The sequence below is a fragment of the Triturus cristatus genome, chromosome 9 (genome assembly GCF_964204655.1).
Source record: "Triturus cristatus chromosome 9, aTriCri1.1, whole genome shotgun sequence".
Taxonomy (NCBI): domain Eukaryota; kingdom Metazoa; phylum Chordata; class Amphibia; order Caudata; family Salamandridae; genus Triturus; species Triturus cristatus.
This window is the reverse complement of record NC_140592.1, coordinates 685,252,385-685,274,710: the sequence shown is the minus strand read 5'-3', so window position 1 is coordinate 685,274,710 and position 22,326 is coordinate 685,252,385.

Here is a 22,326-nt window from a genome sequence, read left to right as displayed (position 1 = left end):
GCACCAGGGGCCATGTCTATAGGTGAAGGCTGTGCATACAGATGTTACTTCTAAACTGCTCTGAGCTGCACGCTGTTGTTAAGTAGCATCAGTTGGGGGGGGGGCAGGATTGTCAACAGAAGGTAGGACTTTTACAACAGAGTTTCCAGGTTTCCCAGACCCATGCAGGAGAAACTCATTCATTCTAGGACCTTTCTTTGGAATTTTCCACTTGAAGCCCTGATTTCATAATGGGATAATTAGAACTACAGGCAGTAGAATCCAAAACACCAACCTGGACGATATGAGCTAACCATACATGGACCTCAGCTACTTGAGAGCTCTGTTACAGTTGTATTGCACATGATGAGTTGCTACCACAGTGAGACAGGATCTTGCTGCTGTGCTGGTAGTAGAAGGGCATTGCTAGCAGAAGGCAGCCATACCAAGTTGCTGCTCTAGTTCCGTTTTTTCCTTTGCATACTTGTAAGCTCAGATTTACTATGCCCTTGTGCTGCGCCTGCATCACGCACACCTTCGCACTCAGTAGATTAAAATATACCACAGGACACTAAGTACTATGGAGCACATTCATCAAGGTAATCATTTGCAATTACTAAATAGCGAATTTTGAGGATTTGCTATTTGGCAATCACAAATGCCTATGCATGAAGGATTCGCAATTAATCTTGCGAACCCTTAACATTCCCTATTAGGGAATGCATTCCCATTCATTCCTATGGGCTAGGAGGCCCATAGGAATGAATGGGAATCCAGTCGCAATTTGCGATTATCAAATTGGTAATCGCAATGTGCGAATGCAAATCCAAGGGTGCCTGGGGGCCTAAGGCCCCCTGAGGCACCCCTTAAAAAAGGTAAGTATGCTAATAGCACACACATGCATTTTTTTGCATTTTCCAATGCATTCACAAATTACCATCAACTTCAAGTTGATGATAATTAGCGTTTCCTAAATGCACACTCGCATTTAGGAAATGCTCCATGCATCACAAATAGGGAATTGCAAATTACAATTCTCTAAATGCATTCGCAATTTAGGTAGTCGCAAAAATTTGTGATTACCTATTTTACGAATGCAAAAAGGTACATGCATCTGAAAAAGCATTTTTCAAGTCACAAACGTGCCGATTCTGCGGATCGGCCCGTTTGCGACCGGTAAAATGCTTGATGCATGTGCCCCTATATGTTTTATTTTTTGATCCAGAAGTGATGTAGGAACACTTTTTTAATGTATGCAAGGTGGACGTGTTCGACATACTCACCTCAAAATGCACGCACATTGATTTATTATTCTTGTGCAAAGTAGTGCAAAGGCCTATTTGTAAAGAAATATAACTCAAGTTCACAACAGTTGCAAAAATGTGGACTGGCCTCACTAGTACTATATAAAAGAGCAGGAGACAATACTCCACACACTGGGAAATAACCATGGGGATTGCTATCCTACCACACAATCAACACCTACGTCAAATAAAGTAGCCAGATCAAAAAAGCAGTGAAAGGAGAGGTACTTCATGCAGAGGGTCACACTCTTTGACCAGAAAGATGGTTTCTTCAGCAAGTTTTAGGACATGGCATAGACAAAACCGGATCCTGTTTGGAGCCCACCACATCCAGGTGACATGCTATATTTCATCATTTAAAGCTCTTGGCGGTATGCCACCCACTTGGCTCTGGTTCATTTCAGAGCGTGTGCGTGGAAGGGGCAACATCTCCCAGGGTGCACTGCCTCCCTTTCTGCCATTAGAGCTAGATGTCATCCTGAAAATGACATTTACCAAAAGGTGGATCTACACAGCTACCAGATAGCTCCATTTTCCCATTTATGTATGTATGTGCTATTTCTATAACGCAAACCGAGCCAAAATAGCAGTGGATCACTGTACAGTGTCAAAGAGAAGCATTAAGGCAATAAGTGATAGGTAAAGTAGTGACCTTGTAAGCTGTTAATGCGCTGTGACACAGTGTGTCTTCTGAGTGCCTTGGAATGCACCCAAGTGACTTGAGTCTCAATTGCATCCACAGCTCATTTCTACCCGAAATGCTAGCATTTATTCCCACTTGGTTCATTCCGTCCCCCCGCCCCGTCATTTGTCCCTTCCTTTTTTGCCTTTAGAATGTTATGAGGATTCTATCGCAGGCTCCGGGACCAACGGTCATTCTGGGCGATGGATATCGGTTGTAGCAGAATAAACAGGAATTGTACTCACTTCTGTTGGTGTCTGCTGGCTTATTTCACTGGCGACGAGTGTTGCGGGAAGGGCAACAAATCGATATTCCCTTTATGTGTGGCCCAATGACTTCTAGTGAACGGAACTGCGAAGAGATTGAAGAAGATCTTCAGTTAAGAAGTTAAGAAGTAGAGTGACGAAGAAGGAACAGGAAGCGAGAAATTCTTCCGGGTTGTACATGAGCGTCAAAACGTGAGGAGCGCCTTCGTAGTTGAAGGAAGGTGATCGCGTTACACGCCGCTCGGAGCCTGGCCTGGTCTACGAACTCTGTTACATTTTACAACTCACCGGAGGCATCTGCTGGGCGGAGAAGTGCGGGAGCGGTGATTCACTTCTACATCAATCCCCGGGACTGCGAGTACCAGCGGCCCTACTGCCTTGCTGATCATTTGCTGCAGCTGCTGGCTCTTCCCGGCCCCTCCCTCCCACTACAAAGCGCCTAGCGGCCCCCGCTTCGCGGGAGCCGCTCGGAGCCTGGCCTGGTCTACGAACTCTGTTACATTTTACAACACACCGGAGGCATCTGCTGGGCGGAGAAGTGCGGGAGCGGTGATTCACTTCTACATCAATCCCCGGGACTGCGAGTACCAGCGGCCCTACTGCCTTGCTGATCATTTGCTGCAGCTGCTGGCTCTTCCCGGCCCCTCCCTCCTTGACTACTATAACTGTTTCTCCACTCACGCGTAAGCGGGACGCGTCCGGGGCGTCGTCCCGGGCGAAGCCCGGGCCAAGGGCGGGCCCGTTTTTGCCCGTTCGTGCCCGAGCGTGACCGGACCGGGCCCACTCTCTTACTCTTATGAACCTCGTGAGTACCCTTGTTGTTGTTTAACGGCCTGTCGAACAATGGTGAACAAAAGGGGTATGAAATTCACTACTACAGACCACATTGCGGGTTCACTTGATAAGTTTATTGTAAGGGCTTCCTCTATACTTGAACACGAAATTGCTATGACTGAGCGACGGCTGTCTATGGAGCCGGTCTCCTCCAAGCGCTCCTCTTTGGGCTCAATTGCGCTTAGTCGCTCTCCCGTCATCCCTCCTTTCACCCCTCCAATTATGAGTCCACACAATGGCCATTCTCCCTTAACAAATTTAACTACAGCCCCCGTCAAAGGCCTTATTGATACTGCTTCTAGTGTTCCAGTCTCTGAACATGACCCTCCCATTTTGATAGCACCTCCAGCACGGGAAGTGGGCACTATTCCCAAAAGGAAACGAACTGTGATTTCGCCAAGAGGTAGAAAAAAAAAAGTTCAGAAACTAAATCCTGAGACGTTGGATTCTTCTCCACCTGCAGTCATAGTTCCTTTCCAGCCAATTTGCACAGATCGATTCCCCCTAGACCCAGTGCTTCAGTTATTTGATATGGAGCTGCTACTTGGGAAAATGTCTTCAGTACTAGCTCTAGCCATTCAACCGCTCGAGCTTAGATTAGATGCAATAGAGAAAAGGTTGGCTGCACTGGAGGTTGCTACGGTCAATAATGTTAATTGCGCACAGACCGTCAAACCCTGCTCACATCCATGCCCAAGTAAAGATAAAATATCTGGTGTCCCTATTATTTCTCAAATACCATCTGACACCCGACAGTTTCAACAACTGGGAGTCCCTTGTAATCCCCACTCCAACCTACGAGAGGGGATACCATTACCCAACACCACAAATTCTCATGATAGTATATCACCAACCAATAATCACTGCCCAGAGCCTCCTGATGTGCCCCATCCTCACACCGACCTACGTCGTATCGACCTCCCTCCAGAAAGTGCCCCTTATGTGGTTGTTTTGACTGATGTTCCCAAACTGGCTACTACGAGACTTGAATCATTCCAGGAACTCAAAAACAAAGTAACATTTTGGTTGAATACTAACAGACCATTGCCTAGGAATGTATATTCATCTATTCTGTTTGTCAGGAGAGTTGCTTGGGTGGGTCACAAACCAAAGGATGTGGGAGGTGATTGCGTTATTGTCAACTTCAAAAACCCTGAGGTTGTTGACCATGTTTGTAATTCTTTCTTTGATAACGCAACCTCCAACATCAAAACATTTAATCTAGGACATTTTTATCCTCCCCCCAAAAAACCCTGCTTTTCTCGTCTTAGGCCTCCTGTACCGATTCGTAATAATTACGATCAAGGGCAATCAGTTGATAATATGTGGAGTAGGATATCTGATAATATAGTCTTGGGTTTTCCAGTCAACAACAGGTTTAGCTCCTTGGATGAGGTGGAATGACTAAAGTTGTATGTCAATTATCATCCATCTTCCACCTCCCCTGTTGTTGAGAATGACGACAAAGATGGCTTTGGAACCTTAACAGTGATTCCGCCTATGGCGTTAGTATCTTCAAACGCCGTGGCCATTCCATACACTGGCCCAAGTAATATGGGGGATATACCTTCTCAATCTGTGATTCGGGTGGATTCATCTAACAACTTTCCAGCATCTGTTAACACCTTAGCCTCTGAGACTATCTCTATAAACGATTCATCTTCCGCTAACAGAACGCTTAAAATACTTAGCTGGAACATTGCGGGCTTGGCCTCCAACATTGATAACCCAGATTGGTGTTCATTTATAGATCCCTTTGGGATTTGCCTATTACAGGAAACGTGGTCTATAGAACCCATACACAAACTGGGATATATTACTTTTATGCAACCTGCTTTAAAAGGTCCAAAGGGTAGACCATCTGGGGGTTTGTGTGTCTGGGTGGGTACCCACCTTGGTTTTAAGATCAAAAGGGTAGAAACCAACAGCAGAGACATAATATGTATCCTTATGTCTCATAGGAAGACCCCTAAAATCGCACTTATTAACGTTTACTCGCGCCCATCTTGTCGGGGTGGTATATCACCGACTCTTGAGGCCTTGTCATCTCTTCTAGAATCCCTTCCGGATGACGTGGTTTTGATGGTTGGAGGTGACTTCAACTGTCATTTCGAGCCCCTGTGTGGAGAAACCCCTTTTACTTCCGAGGAAGATGATGCTAGATCTATTCCACCCACTAGTATGTATGCAGTCAAACGTTGGACTCCCTTGGTTCTCCAACTTACCTCCCTTACTTATTCATTCTCTTTGAGAGCGTGTAATGGTCGTTTCAAAGGGGATATGCCGGGGCAGTCAACCTATAGGGGAATGGGACACGAATCTGTGATTGATTATTTTCTGATCAGTCTAGATTTGTGGCACAAAGTGCAGGATTTTAAAATAATTAGGCGTATGGAGAGTGACCATGATCCCCTGACAGTAGATCTGAACTACCAACTGTTGACCATAGGGCCAGATAAAGATACCCCTTCAGCAGGGATTCTAAGAGTCATCCAAGGGGGGAAGAGGATACGCTGGCGTACCGTAAAACAGTCTGATGCGGTTATTACCAGTATGTATCAAAAGATTCTTCCCCTCCTTGAAAGAGCGTTCAAAACGGAAGTCAACAATCCTGTAGCTGGTGAAATTATGGATTTGGCTAAAATTCATAATGACCTAGTTGATATTTTGTGTGGTTTTTTTATGAAGTAGGTATAGTAAACACAAAGAAATCTGGGAACTCAAACACCTGGTTTACCAAGGGCTGTAGGATAGCCAAACAGGAATTATTAGAGGCTTTAAAGGAAGGTAATCGACCACATATTTTGAAAGCAAGATGGGCTTATAGGAAGATAATCCTTAGTGCTAAAATTGAATGGGAAGAGGGAATATGGCTCGACATTAGATCAGCACTTATGGCAAAAGATTCTAGGGCCTTCTGGAACCTTGTTCACTCTGGGAAATCGGAGGGTAAAACCACGATACAAAAAACTCTATTCTATTAACCTAACCAGAAGAGTTGATCCCCCTGTCATTCTTATGACCATGGATCCATCCTGGGATGCTCCTCCCTGGACGTTAACAGAAGTGTGCTTGGCATTGGATAATCTCCAGCCAAACAAGGCACCTGGGTTAGACAGGATCCCCGGGGACCTTTACAAGGACGAACAGTTAGTCTGGGCGCCCTATCTCCTAATCCTTTTTAATGCTATCCTGCAAGGTTTACCGGTTCCATCTACCTGGATGGGTGCGGAAATTATCCCTATCTTTAAAAAGGGATCCCCCCTTGATCCAGGCAATTACAGGCCTATAAGCCTTATAGATGTGAACCAAAAAATCTACTCTAGACTTCTCTTGCAACGGTTGCAGAACTGGATTGAGGAGAATAATATTCTTACCCCACTTCAAGCGGGATTCAGGTCCAAAATTTCAACTATGGACCAATTACTTAGGCTCCAGATTCTTTACTGGAAACACGTCACATTGGAGGGGGGTAGTTTATATTTGACCTTCGTGGATTTGAACTCTGCATTTGATATGGTGGACCGCAACCAGCTCTGGAACTTATTGCTTGATATGGGGGTTCCACCTTATCTATGCTATCAATTGAAGATTCTCCATGACGGGACAGCTAACCGGCCCTTTCCCAGTGGAGAAGGGTGTGCGCCAGGGCTGTGTCCTTGCCCCAACCCTGTTCTCACTTTTTATTAATGGCCTTATTGACGACCTTTTGGAAACTACAGACATTGATGCTCCAAAACTGGCTTCTCAAAGATTTCCTGCACTCATGTTTGCAGACGACACACTGCTGTTGTCAAAATCACCGATGGGCATGCAGCGGGTGTTGAACCAGTTTTCTAACTTCTGTAATAAAAAGAATTTGGTGGTCAATATAGATAAAACAAAATATATGGCCTTTAACGTAAAACCCTCTAACTACCCTCATCCTAAGATGGAAGGTATTCCTTTGGATCGGGTGTCTACTTTTGAATACCTAGGTCTGACCCTGAATGACAAAATGGGATGGTCCCCACAAAAGATCAAAGCAAATCTAAAACTTAATCAGGCTATAGGGGGCATCCTTAAAGTCTACAAAAAATGCCGCCTAAAAAGCATAAGTGCCCCTCTTGAAATCTATTCTGTGCAATCCAGGTCCTCGACACTCTATGGAGCTGAATTATGGGGCCACACTTCTGTAAATGATTTGGTTAGTACTGAAAATAACTTTCTTAGGAAACTCTTAACTCTCCCAAACAGCACGCCGCTTACACCTCTGAGGCTGGATTTAAACATTCGCCCGTTATCAGAGGTTGTTGCTACTAGGCCTGTGATGTTTTGGAGGAGGATTTGGAGTACAACTGAGTTGGCATGCTACAGAGATGAACTGAAAGTAATCTTGGGTACCCTCGGAGCCGATAAGATTCCTTGGCTCCAGTATGTTCGGCAGACACTCAATCAGATTGGTCTTGCTCACCTCTGGGATAATCCTGAGGACTCAATTTTAGGCATCACCAAGAAATCTCTTGCCATAACATTCAAAGATTACTTTTTAATGAAAACTTATAGCTCGGCTAAACCATCAAGCCTGACTGACGCTTTCCTTGACGTCAAATGTTTTTATGCCTTTGTGCCTGATCTTGACGTCATACAGCCTATCTTAGCAAAGAAGCTATATTTACAGTTCCGATATGGCACCCTGCCCCTATATTCATTTACTGATCGATGGGTGAGTGGGAGACAGCATGTGTGCCCGGGTTGCTTAACCGAATTGGAAACCATGATTCATGTCGTGCTTTTTTGCCCTGCGTATGCTGGCATTCGGAAAAAATGGATTATACAGTTATGTCTAAATTTGGGCATTAGGAGCTATCTTGATTTCTTTAGGATTTTGAGAAGCGACACAAACCCACTTATTGTGGTCTCAGTTTCAAAGTTCCTGTTTGCAATGTGGCTAATCTGTAGGAAATTACTAGCAAAAATTACCCACTGATATATTGTACCACTTTGGCTAGATTTTCGTTAGACCACCTTGACTACTGATTTACTATTTTATTGCTTCTCTGTATTTCTTTAAATTTCTAATTAATTGGAAATTATATTTGTATGAAAATTGTGATTTTATATTGTGCTTTTATGATTTTAACGAATCGCAATAAAGCTTTCTTGATTGATTGGTTACACGCAAGTACAGCCCAGGGGAGGAGCATTGTGGAAAATAACCTTCCGGGTTGTGTGTAAGAGCACAGCGGGAGTAGTGTCTTCAGTTCTCTGAGGAGACCACGATTGATGCATAAAGAACCCGGTGGGTAAAGCGCTTCTTAAAGAGATAACGCGCGATCTTGAGAAAGTATTAAAAAAAAAAGAAAGTTTATTTACGCTTCATGTCTGGAGACTGTAATTTTGAACATAAAGTGAATGGTGCAAGTACATTCCAAATTGCGAGTGAAAAGTGGACAAGATTTGAAATGTGAACTGAGGTAAAACGGTATTTTCATTTTACTGAGGAAAACTGTTCCGAGGCTGGAGTTGGTTGTGAGAAAGAAGGGGGTAGGAAAAGACATTAGGCAAATTTACAATAAGCAGATTTAATAAAAGGATAATTGCAAGGAGTGGCTAAGCAACAAAGTAATAACAACACATGATACCTCTGTCACCATAAATCAGATAGTCAGTTTTTTACAGTGGATTTTTATTTTCCACTTCGTACATGTAATACTCATGAACTATATTTCATATTTTTCATCAAGATCTGTTCAGTGCTGTACAACTTTAAATCAGATTACAAACAAACATTTAGAAACACTTGACAATGAAAACCAAATCGACAAATAGACAATCATGTACATAAACAATATTTACATGAAAAGACAAAAGCAGTTCTAAATTCTACTTTTTTTGAACAACAGAATGTGGAATATTCAACAGATGAGGGAAGTCCTACACATTTCGTATAAAGTACCCGGGACCTATTCTTTTTGTCCTCACAGAATAACAGTGTTTTTAGAGTGCCAAAGGGAGGAAGCCTCCAGAGAGTAAAAAAACAGGTTTTCGACACTATACTTGGGTGTCTGGCAAATGTTTTTTAAGGACTTGACGTCGATTTTGTTCCTTAGGGTTCTTTGTAAGGCTTGCCTCCTCTAGAAACCAACGCGTTTCGACCTTCTATGTGGCACTTATTGTGGAAGGTCTTCATCAGGGTAAACACCTGTTTGTGCGAAGGACTGGGTGTATCGTTGGTATGTTCTTTAGAAGTGGGATTTCTAAGTTGTTACAGCTCCAAGGGTAGACGCTGTTGGGATTCAGCGGGGGAGAGAGAGAGGGGGGACCTCCAGACAATGGAGGATGAACTTCCCGGTACCAACTTTTTCCGGGGTCGAGGCTCTCATACGAATCAGTGGCTTAAAGACGGTGGAGCAGGGCTTCACGTTCTTGGATAAGTTGCGTAGCGATACAGCATCCAACTCGGGGGCAATCAATCAATCACACGTGGGATTGATTGATTGCCCCCGAGTTGGATGCTGTATCGCTACGCAACTTATCCAAGAACGTGAAGCCCTGCTCCACCGTCTTTAAGCCACTGATTCGTATGAGAGCCTCGACCCCGGAAAAAGTTGGTACCGGGAAGTTCATCCTCCATTGTCTGGAGGTCCCCCCTCTCTCTCTCCCCCGCTGAATCCCAACAGCGTCTACCCTTGGAGCTGTAACAACTTAGAAATCCCACTTCTAAAGAACATACCAACGATACACCCAGTCCTTCGCACAAACAGGTGTTTACCCTGATGAAGACCTTCCACAATAAGTGCCACATAGAAGGTCGAAACGCGTTGGTTTCTAGAGGAGGCAAGCCTTACAAAGAACCCTAAGGAACAAAATCGACGTCAAGTCCTTAAAAAACATTTGCCAGACACCCAAGTATAGTGTCGAAAACCTGGTTTTTTACTCTCTGGAGGCTTCCTCCCTTTGGCACTCTAAAAACACTGTTATTCTGTGAGGACAAAAAGAATAGGTCCCGGGTACTTTATACGAAATGTGTAGGACTTCCCTCATCTGTTGAATATTCCACATTCTGTTGTTCAAAAAAAGTAGAATTTAGAACTGCTTTTGTCTTTTCATGTAAATATTGTTTATGTACATGATTGTCTATTTGTCGATTTGGTTTTCATTGTCAAGTGTTTCTAAATGTTTGTTTGTAATCTGATTTAAAGTTGTACAGCACTGAACAGATCTTGATGAAAAATATGAAATATAGTTCATGAGTATTACATGTACGAAGTGGAAAATAAAAATCCACTGTAAAAAACTGACTATCTGATTTATGGTGACAGAGGTATCATGTGTTGTTATTAGTCTTTGGATTCCAACTTCTGTTTACCTTAAAAGAATCAATCCCCTATTGTTTATATAAGCAACAAAGTAAAGCATATAATAAATTAATAAAAGTGTAGTTGTAACATGGCAGCGGCAAGTATGAGCCAACCGCCTCCATTTCTTTCGGAAGCAGGGGAACCCAGCATGACATGGAAAAACTGGAAAAAAGGGTTTGAAACATATTTAATAGCTATTGGCGCAAGTGGGTTTTCAGCGCTACGCAGACACAATATATTGTTACATAACTTGGGAGCTGAAGGAAGAAAAGTATTTGATAGTCTCCCGGATATTGAGGAGGATGATGAGGAAATTGAGGAAAGGGATGTTTATAATGTCACTCTTAGGAAGCTAGAATTACAGTTTGCAGATGAAATAAATGTAGTTCTTGAAAGACATACATTTTATGGTAGAGTCCAAGGAAAAAATGAAAGTGTGAGCAACTACATTGCAATTTTGAGAGGATTGGCAAATACATGTGAATTCAACGAGTTGACTGATTCACTCATCAGGGATCAGTTAGTGCGATGCACGAACAATAAGAAAATACAGGAAAAATTGTTCGTTGGAAATCCAGACTTGAGAAAAGCTATAGAAATTGCAAAGAGTATAGAGCACACGGCGGTATGCATAAAAGAAATGTCTGTCTCTAGCGACAAGGATGTAAATGGAATAAGTGAGGAAATGAAATATGTCTGTGCCGTAAATAGTAAGAAGAAGTATGAAAATTCTAATGAGGAACAGAAGAAGATGTTTACTTCGGAAAATAAGATGAGATGTTTTAGGTGCGGCAGCACTGGACATTTAGCGAATAGCATCGTTTGTTGGGCCAGAACGGCTTTGTGCAGAAAATGTAACCGCAAGGGACACTTCGCGCGCATGTGCAAGGACATTGCTGAGAAAAATGTAAATGCTATTGGTCAGTGTGAAGAAAGTAATAGTAAGTTTGTCTTACAAGTGAAGGTGGAAGGAAATGAAGGTGTAAATATGGTAGACTTACCTAAATGTGAAATAGAACTAGAGGGACAAAAAGTAGAGGTATATGCAGATTCATGTTCCCCTTTTACATTCATTAATAGAGAAACATTCCAATCTAAGTTTGACAAGAATGTTGTATCGCTCATTGAACCAGATGTAGTGCCTGTGGGATACAACAAAGACCCTATACCATTGGTAGGAATGGTTGTAATGAAGATTATGTTCAAGGGACGTAGTACAGTGGGTAAGGTGTATGTAGCAAAAAATGGTTCGAACCTTTTGGGTTGGGCACACCAAAAAGATTTAGGAATCAAGCTTGATCCTAGTGCAGAAGTTCCTGTTCTCTTGGTTGACAGATCTGTTTGTGGTACTGAATTAATTAATGAATTTCCAGAAGTGTTCACAGATAAATTAGGATGTTTGAAGGATTACCAACACAAAATAATTTTAAAAGACAATGCTAAACCTGTGTCCCATAAGTGTAGGAATGTGCCTATATTGTTAAAGGATCCCCTTAAACAAGAGTTAGAGAAACTTGTCAGTCAGAATGTCATTGAACCAATAGAAAGTGCGGAGTGGGTTGCTCCCATTGTGATCACATCCAAACCAGACAACAAAGCGATTAGATTATGCATTGATTTGAGGGAGTTAAATAACAATATATGGATTGACAGACATCCCTTACCAAATATCAATGAAATGTTAAGCCAAATAGGAGATGTTGAGTTTTTTTCGGTTATTGACTTGTCATCAGCATACCATCAGATCGAGTTGCACCCCACTAGCAAACATTTAACATCGTTCATAACGCCATTTGGGCCGTTCAGATTTCGTAGGATGCCTTTTGGGTTGGCTTCTGCGGCTGCAGTATTCCAGAGAGCGATGCAAGGTATACTTAAGGGAATAGATTGTGTGTTGTGTTTCCAAGATGTCTTACTTATTTTTGGAAAAAATGAAAAGGAACACAATGAGAATTTTAGGGAAGTGTTAAACAGATTAAAAGTGGCGGGTTTGACATTGAAAAAAGAAAAATGTCAGATTGGTGTAAAATCGGTGACATATTTAGGACATGTAATTTCTCGAGAAGGAATAAAACCAAAAATCAACTTGATCAATGCGATCAAGTCAGCACCGGTACCTACTACAAAAGATGAGGTAAAGTCCTTTCTTGGGTTGTCGGGGAATATTATTCAAAATTTGTGAAAAATTTTGCGGACATCACACACCCTTTAAGGATGTTGTTAAAAAAAAATGTCAGATTTGTATGGAATGAGGATTGTGGAAAAGCTTTCCATGACCTGAAAGAATGTATCATTAATGCACATTTCTTAGGACATTTTGACACATGTAAACCCACAATACTCACTACAGATGCAAGCACCAAAGGATTAGGAGCCACTTTAAGCCAAGTGGTAAATGGGGTAGAGAGAATTGTAGCTTTTGCGTCCCGGTCATTGTCTGAGGCAGAAGCACGATACTCTGTAATAGAAAGAGAAGCGTTGGCGTGTTTTTGGGCTGTAAAACATTTTAGAGTGTTCTTATGGGGTATTCCTTTTGTTATAAAAACAGATCACAAGCCTCATGTGAATGTTTTTTCTGTCAAGAATATTGAAAGGACTACTCCAAGAATTTCTAAATGGTTTCTAGGGTTGGAAGGGTATAACTTTAGGATTGTTTATATTCCAGGACCTAGCAACCATGCAGCGGATTTCTTATCTAGACTACCTTTACAAGCAAATGGAGAAGATCTTTGTGGGACTGATGAATATGTGGTGGCCACTATAATGGAAGGTATACAAGAAGATGAGTGGAGGGTGAGTGTAGGTAGTGATTCTGCACTTAAGAATGTGAAGGAATTTGTAACTAAAGGGTGGCCTAACGGATGCTCGGAATTAGATAGCAATATAAGAGGATATTGGGAAGTGAGAAATGAACTCTTTATACAGGATGAAAATGTATATAGAGGGAAAAAACTTGTTCCTCCAGAAAATTTACGAGAGAAAATAGTTGTGCTAGCACATGAAGGACATTTAGGCTGTAGCATAACGAAAAACAAGATCAGATTACACTATTGGTGGCCAGGTATGGATTCTATGGTAGAAAAGAATATAAGACAATGTATAAGCTGTGCATACAGTGACAAGAGTAAACATGTACAAAAAGGGAAGATTTCAGCTGTGGAGGTACCATATGCACCTTGGAATAAATTGGCATTGGATATCATAGGCCCCATTGATGTTAAGGGGTTGAATGGTAAATTCATTCTTACGTTAGTTGATTATCACTCCAAATGGGTTGTAATCAAAATTGTCGAGAGTGTGGTTACCAGCACAGTCATTACGTTTCTCCAAGAGGTATTCAGAAGTGAGGGAGTACCACAAATCTTGATAACGGACAATGGTTTCCAGTTTACTTCTGTGTTGATGAAAGAGTTTTTACATACATTTTCGGTGGAACATCAATATTCAGCATTATATTGTCCTAGGGCTAATGGCCTGGTAGAACGGGTGAACAGAATGATCAAGGATTGCATCCAATTAAACACTATGAGAAGTACTGACATAAAGAAAGAATTAGATAACATGATTTGGTCTTACTTAATAACACCCCACTCTATAACTAAAGTGACACCTTTCAAAGCCCTTAAAGGAAGAGAACCAGGCACCAAATTAAGTCCTTTATGGTTAGTGGGCAATGATGTTGATGAAGTCAATAGAGGTGAGATAATGGAAAGAATAGAACGTCATCAAAAGGCGTTATGTGGATAGGTACAACACCAAGGTATCTGAGAGGAAGACAAACTGGAATGAAGGAGACTGGGTAAGGGTAAAATTACCTAGTTATACACCCTCAAGTTGTTCCAAGTTTTCAGAAAGGAAAAGAATTTGTAAAGTGTTCAAGAATGTGGTATGTCTCGATGATGGACAAATCTGGAGCCAGGACAGAATAGCAAGGGATAACAGTATTGATACATGTGATTCTGTTGTGAAACAAGAACCAAAAGTAAATGAACCATCTAATTCCAGATCCGAGGGAAGATACTTAAGGAACCAATGTAAGAAACCAATATGGCACAGAGATTATAACATGACCTAAATGTATTTTGTTTTCTGTCTTTAAATTATATAGAAGGGAGATGTGTTGTAATGTACATTTTATTCCCACTCGGTTCATTCCGCCCCCCCCCGTCATTTGTCCCTTCCTTTTTTGCCTTTAGAATGTTATGAGGATTCTATCGCAGGCTCTGGGACCAACGGTCATTCTGGGCGATGGATATCGGTTGTAGCAGAATAAACAGGAATTTTACTCACTTCTGTTGGTGTCTGCTGGCTTATTTCACACATCTACTCCATCAATGTGCAGGACAAATGCAATGATTGGTACCGCTTTACCAATGTAGTGTCCGAGTACTCTGGGAGTGAGGGAAACTTCTCTATCTTCTGGAATTTGACCATCAATCAGAAATTTGGGATAAGGATTTATGAAGACAGACGATTGTTTTGTAAATGGAGATGAAACGTAAAACTCTCACAGAATAAATGTGTTATCAGTGTTGCGTCTGTGAGTGAGGTGACATAACATATTTGCATGTTCACCCCTTGAAGCATCTTGGTACTGGATAACAGTTGTTTATTGTTGTCCAGCGGTACTCATTTTATCAACCTCAGAAGGATAAAAGGCTTAGTGGACAGTGGACCAACTGGGATTTGAACCCATGACCATGACAACAAACACAGATCCCTGGTCTTGATGCATTAGTCCACTGTGCCACAAGATGCACCTTAATGGCGATGACAAGAGAACTCAGGAGCTCCATAGCTCATAATAAATAAAATATTGTATGATGTACCTCTGTGAAGCATTGAAAGATAAGGCGCATAACCACTGTGTAGAAAGTATTGCAATACACTATAATGACACCGGTATAACCATCAAAATACATAGAAATCAAGAGCCCAAAATTCCCCAGAGTCCTGGTTCCAACACATATACATGCATGAGGAATTGAGAATCAACACAAAAATTAGGGTTTAGGGTCAATTCAACAGCTTTACTGGAAGTATGCCCAGGGACACAATGTGAAAGTCACAAACATTCACATATGTGTATGTATTGTGTATGTATGTGCATATATCTGTTGTTGTTGTGTGCATATGTAAATATGTCTGTTGTCAGGCACTGTGGGTGCAGTTCATTAACAATTTGTATATAAAGATAGTTGTTCTGAAAGTTAGAACAACTTACCTTGATGTCCTACAAGCTGCAGTATGCATGCGAGGGTGTAGGACATGCATCTTGCCTTGAGAAAGTATACCCAGTGTAAAATGCAGTATTCAAAATGAAAGAATAGGAAGATACAGAAGACTACACCAGTCACTCACTGAACTACGAATGACACCACATTACCTTGGTAATAGGAAAATACCATCCTCTGGATTTATGGATCACAAGAGAAAGTAATCCTAAGGGCTCATGATGACATGCTCTGAAAATAGCATCGAACACTTATATAAAAATCATATATTACCCATGATGATCAAAAGTCTACCTGATTTATTCCTATGTTAAGTGATGTATTTTGAATAATGTGTTACTGTCAACCCTGTTGTTCATTGAAACACCTAACAATGCTGTTAAAAATGCAGTGTGCCATCCTAGGAAAGTGACACCTAGTATCTTTTTAATTTAGAATCCGCTCAAGATCCACGTGGGATAATATGCATTTTATAGGTAATTCGTGTACTTGTTAAAACGATTTAATGAGTGCTGTGCCACATAACTAATCTGAGTTCACCTTTCCCCATAGGAGACCAGGGCTGTGCTCTCTGATCATGGTTCATGACACAGTTGCTGACCCCAAGACTCCAGCAGAAGTGTCATAAAATGTTGCACAACCAAACGCATCACTGAAGAATCTTTTGGGATCCTGAAGTAATGATTTTCTTGCCTGGATGTCTTTTGTGAAAAGTTAGTACTCATTTCAAAATTGGCTAGATAGGGTTACTTATCTGTGCAGAACTGCACAATATTGTTCTAAGAAGGGCAATACCCATTGAAGAAGAATTTGCATAACACATTGTTGAAGAATCTTGTGAGATGTCCTCCCATTTGGACTATAGCACACAAAGGAGGAGAGGGGATACTGTGAACGAATTATTTTCCAAACAATTCTACTTTGACATCTGAACAGCTAGTGTCATGTTACACTGGAATAATGAATGTACCTGTCAAGTAAATGTATACACCACATAAAAAAGATTTTTGCAATTACAATATTCCTTTTCCATAATGTAACTGCATATTTGAAGCAACACAATTGACGTTGTGTATTTGGACCCCGCTGTCATCTGTGTCCACCAAGTATGTGACATTGTAATTTATGGAAACACTTTTAGGCCCATGGAAAAAGGAGTTGAAGTTGGCACAAATCTATTTAAAGTCAGGACACCCATGTGACAGCACAAATTACATGCACATCACTCTGGAAATTATTAGGAAATGTAATAACTAATCACCTCACTGTCAACAATATATATTTCTAAAACAGATATAATTCATCAATATGTCAACCTCACTCGGCATGGAAATGGTCAATATATCATGTGATTTTTAGATTTTGTAACATATGGCTTGTACAACATTTGAAAAGAGGATGACATACTTAAGTATCCATGTTTGCTTGGACTACTGGGGTACTTTAGTATAGTGTGATTACTTCTGTGAGCCACAATAGGCGGGCAGAAAGTCATTTTGAAAACGGACCTCATTAGTCACTGAAGGAGATGACAATCATGTGTCATTAAAGTCACGTATAAGTAAGAAAAATTGTCTAAGGATGTCCTCTGGCAGAGTGAGATACATGTTAATAAAAGGAAGCCCTCTCTTAGAACCCCTGTGGGACTTCACAGATGACTGAATTAGATGTAGAAGAAAAGTAGGGAGAAATGAAGACTACCTGTGTATGGTTGGAGAGAAAGGAAGATAGCTAGGATAAGTCTTGTTCTAAACTTCTATGGATGATGCAGAAAGGGAGTATGAGATATTTTGTCTAAGTGAACTCTCAAGTTCTGAAGTCTTAGATCCACTAACATAGATCATGCTAACCCGTAAACCCTGTAGGATTACTTCTAAGCCCTGAGGCAGAAAACGTAATGGTTGAGTATCATCAAAATAGTCGTTTTCTTCCGGAAGGATAGAAAGGTGTCTCTTCAATTTCATCACTAGAAGTTTTCGTCAGGGTTATTTGTTTGGGAATAGGATTAATGTTTTATAAGTGTGAGAGGATTTGCTCAAGGTTTACTTATAATGTGGACCACTGTGCCTTTATTTTCCAGCAACAAGGAACCTTGTATACCTTGTCCCATTGTTGTTTTGATTGCCCTCATGCCTTCTGGCACTTCATCTTCCAGAGATGTGTTTTAAGACATCATTTTCATGATGTTTGTGTCACAGCATAGAGTATTGTTTTCTGACAGTGTGAATAGTTACTTTTCAAAATACAAAGTGGATTGGTAAGCTGTCCTCTTACTGAGAGATATACAGACTAAACCATTGGTCGACATTTGGGATGTAATGAATCATGTGTGAAAACAGAGACACATGGAACAAAATGATGTGGCATGTATAGAATATGCATCCCTTCTTTATTGTGAGAGTGTGTCATTAATACAGATGTGTTATAAAACAAATGGCATGTGTAAGGTGCATGTAATGCCTCATCATGAACAGCATATCCTAGTCACTGTCTGACTCTATGCAGCATTGTAAACATCCATTGAAGAACATTTACTCTTTACACTGCCATTGACCATTTGCCTCATCAATGTCCTATGTGTCAAAGAATGATGTAATATGTACTACATGTTAATTTGCATAAGGTTTATTTGTGAATGGTGATAGACTATACATTGAGGCAGATGATCTATACATAATCTTGATAATTAATTATTAGCACTGAAATTTGATGATTTTAATGTATTCCTCTGGATACAAATAATGCATAGTGACATGTTGTTGCTGCCATGCATTGTTGTAACCTGTGGCATGTTAACTTGATTGAATATAGTTAATCCAACTCACAAAAAAGATTATCAAGCTGCCACATAGAGGGAAATACAACATAGTGCTCAGTGAAAGTAAATGGGGTGGTTGTCATGGTGACTGAAGGGGATAGTTGTTGTACTTGAGAGGGAGATAAAAAAAATATTGCAAAAGCATGAACATGACAGATTCACTATTAATACATGTTCATACATCATACACAGGAAGTAATATGTGTGTTAACCTCATATCTAAAGTCCTCCTATTAGTGGATGTGTTTTGCATGTACCTCTCTTAACTTTAGCAACATAACAAAATGTATACTGTGCTAGTTCATTTTTGCTTAGAATTAAATAGGTGTCTGTTGTATAGTAAGTCAAGCTATTTATCCAAAGAAATATTGAAAATAGCTTTTATTAGGTTAAACATTGATCACAAAATTAGGAGGCACAAATTGTTCACAAAAATGTACAGATTTTATTTTTTAACCTGTAATTTGGAGAAATATGATTAACAGGAAATATAAATAAAAACAATAAAAATACATTACATGGCAGGTGAAGTTATCCGATGAGGAGGTGGAGAGTATTTAGAAAGAGATCACACATGAATGTTATCTTGGTCACATATAACCTCCCACCAGATGAGAAGACTGTCTTGTCGACGGACATCGTTGGGAATATCAATGTTGTTGCTTCAAAATGGTAGCATTAATAGAAATGTAAGAATCAGGAGAAGTTAGTTCACAAGTGTCTCACTGAAGTCGTGTTTAAAGAACAGAGCCAGGTGGCTTTTCTGCCCAATTCATGCTCCCCCTAGGCATCTACAAGGTATTGGTACTGGTGGGCACAGATGTGGGTGCCTCTCTTGTGGATAGACCAGAGATTCAGAAGAGGGCTGTATGCCCTCCAAGACATCTGTAAAGTGATTGAAGGCTTCAGCAAGACCTCTAGAAAGGGATTGTTGTTGCTAAATCTCTAGCCTCATGTCATGTTGGAAGCATTTAGCAACACCTGCCAAATTCATATTTTTTATCTTGCCCTTCGTTGAGTGCGTGTATGGACTCGTTAATATCTGTCAAGAATTCCTGTCAGGCGAGGGGAGGAAAACGGTAACCAGCAAAAACGGACTACATCTCCCAGGATGCTTAGCGGTTGAGAGGTTATGTAAACAGGAGAGCTGTTACATAACTCAAGGAAAACACGCCCTTATGTAAACAGGAGAGCTGTTACATAACTCAAGGAAAACACGCCCTTATGTAAACAGGAGAGCTGTTACATAACTCAAGGAAAACACGCCCTGTAAAGGGAGGAACCGGGAGGTACAACGCTGTCGGATATTGTGTTTACACCGACGTACCTGCTTAGTGAAGAAGCAGTGTTCCGGAGTGGTGCTCCAGTAAGGCAAGAACGGAGGTAGGTCGAGTCGTTACTCCCTGGGCCATGTCTTGCCCCATCGTCACCTGTGAAGGACCCGGAAGCTCTACCGGATAACCATTGAGCTTCGCTTTTTGACTCGGCTGAGTCAAAGCGCAGCGGCGCTTTTGCTGGTTGGAGTCGTAACTCCCAGCCCGACCAGAGATACAGGGACTGCCAGCTGTAACGCACACCAGGAGGTGTTTGCCGCGTTACAGACTCTGAAGTCCACAGGATCGATCGAGCGGCTGCTCTCGGTTCAGTCTTCTTTGCTTGTGATTGGGGTATCGGTGACGCATCACCAGGAGGTGACTCCGCGTCCCGGTGCAGTCTGAGGAAGAGGTTGAGCGGCTGCTCCCTTCAGGTAGAGACCCCGGCTGGGTGTTTCCCTGACTCCTCGATTCTCCCCAACCCTCTTCGTGCCCCTCACAGCCTACCGATTGGCATTGTCGGCCATTTCATTTCTGCCCTCTGTTGGCATACGCCGGGATCGGCGTATATGCAGAGGACAGTTAGGACCATCCGTGCTGTGGGCTGGTAACGTACTTAGCCTGGAGGATTCCAGTGACTATAACCTTTGTTTATTCCTTGTATTATTTTTGCCTTCATTAAAATAACTAAACCTTCACAAGTGGTTGCGTTCTCATTATCGTGTCTGTTAAACGATCCTGAGACGTTCAGGGCGTTACAATATCATTGAGTTTGTTACTGCTCCACTGAGCCACTTTGTGCTCTATTCACCTTTAGCAAAGAAATTCAAATGGCACATAATGTCTGTGAACAGCCTTTACAACGAGGCTTTTACCACATTGTACCTTTACCATGCATTTTTTACCACGCATGTTTTTGGATCTCATATGTTTTTACAACGTATGCCTTTACTACGCATTTAAAGTAAGTTCAGGGGGGTCTAGCCCCATAAATACATTGTTTATATATATAATTATATCCAAAAACAACCGCTATTCCAAACCTCCTGGCTGGCGAGAGGAAAGCACACAAACCCACAGATATGTTATAATTATATATACATATATATTATCTACTGGCGGTCGCCAGTAGATAGTTATAGTTAGGACCGAGTTCCCATAGGAAATCTGAAAATTCTATTTTGAATAACTTTGGCGTCGGTTGACCTATCTTCGTGAAATTTTCAAAACTAATGGGGCACTCCGCTCAGCTCCTACCCTGAAAGTCTCGGGGTGATTCGTCAAGCGGGGGCTGAGAAAAAAGGGGGGTCCCAAAACGCGTTTTCCCCATGCATTTTCCCATAGGACCTTTAGTCGAAGGTACAGCCCGAACGGCTGAACAGAATTACTTGAAATTTGGCAAAGAGGTAGTCCTCAGGTCAGGCATGTGCCTTTTGCATATATGGTGTCAATCTGTTCAGTAAGTTCCTGAGAAAATTGCAGTTAAAAGTACATAAATATCTATATGCGCGCACGGTGCGCGCACCAAATGTCCGCGAGCGTAATTCTGATTGGTGGTTAGATGTCAGTCAACATTCCAATCGGTCGAAATCAGGAAGTGTCGGACGCCATTTTGTGTGTGACAGTGAAAAAGAAAGGTGGAGAACGTGAAAAGGGGGCAGGGTAGAGAGTTCCTGACCCCCTAGCCTTTGTCAGGGGGTCCCTGAAGGACCCCGAAGGGTGAAAAAAACATTTTATTTTTGTTCAAAAAATCGCGGGGTGCGCGCACGGCAGCAAAAAATTCTTTAAAAAAATAGAATTAAAAATCAATTTTAAGTGTTTAGATGTTGGTTGGCTCTAAAAAGAGCTGTTGTGTTCATTGAGTGTTTTTTTGTAGCTACAAGTAAGTACCGATGCAGAGTCTAAAGTTCAAGAGGAAGACTCTGTTCCCTTCATCTGTGAAATGTACACCGTCTCCTCTATAAATGCCTTGCATGATGTAACGCAAGTTGTTGTGGTATATAGAACCCATACCATAGTCTCTGAGGAAAGCAGAAACAGACTTATTGACGTGCTTTCTTGCTTTCTCAATCTGCGGACAATATTGGTTGGACCAGTTCCACTTTTGCCTTTGGCATATATTAGCATATACAAAGGCAGTTTGTGGAAAAAGTGACATCAATTGCACAAAGGTGTCCTTAACAAGCATTTCCAGACCTACCCCAGTTAAAGTGCCTAGGTAATTTCCACCACAGTGCACAATTATAAGGTTAGGCTGTGGGAGATGTAGAAAGGATTTCACCAAAGGCATTAATTGGTGCCACTTTAACCCTCTCTGACCAATCCATTTAATGTCTACATTTCGCAAAGCAAGGTCTTTCACAATACCTCTTTTTTCCGCATACTTTTCACTCCAGTAGACATTGCTATGACCTACAATCCACACTGTGAACATCTTTCAAGGAGATCTGGATGCACTCAGAAGGTGTCTTTCAGTAGAATGGCAATATGAAAAGAAAGATAGTTGTAAAATGGAGGCTTACATACTTTTTTTTTAATAAAAAGAACTCATTG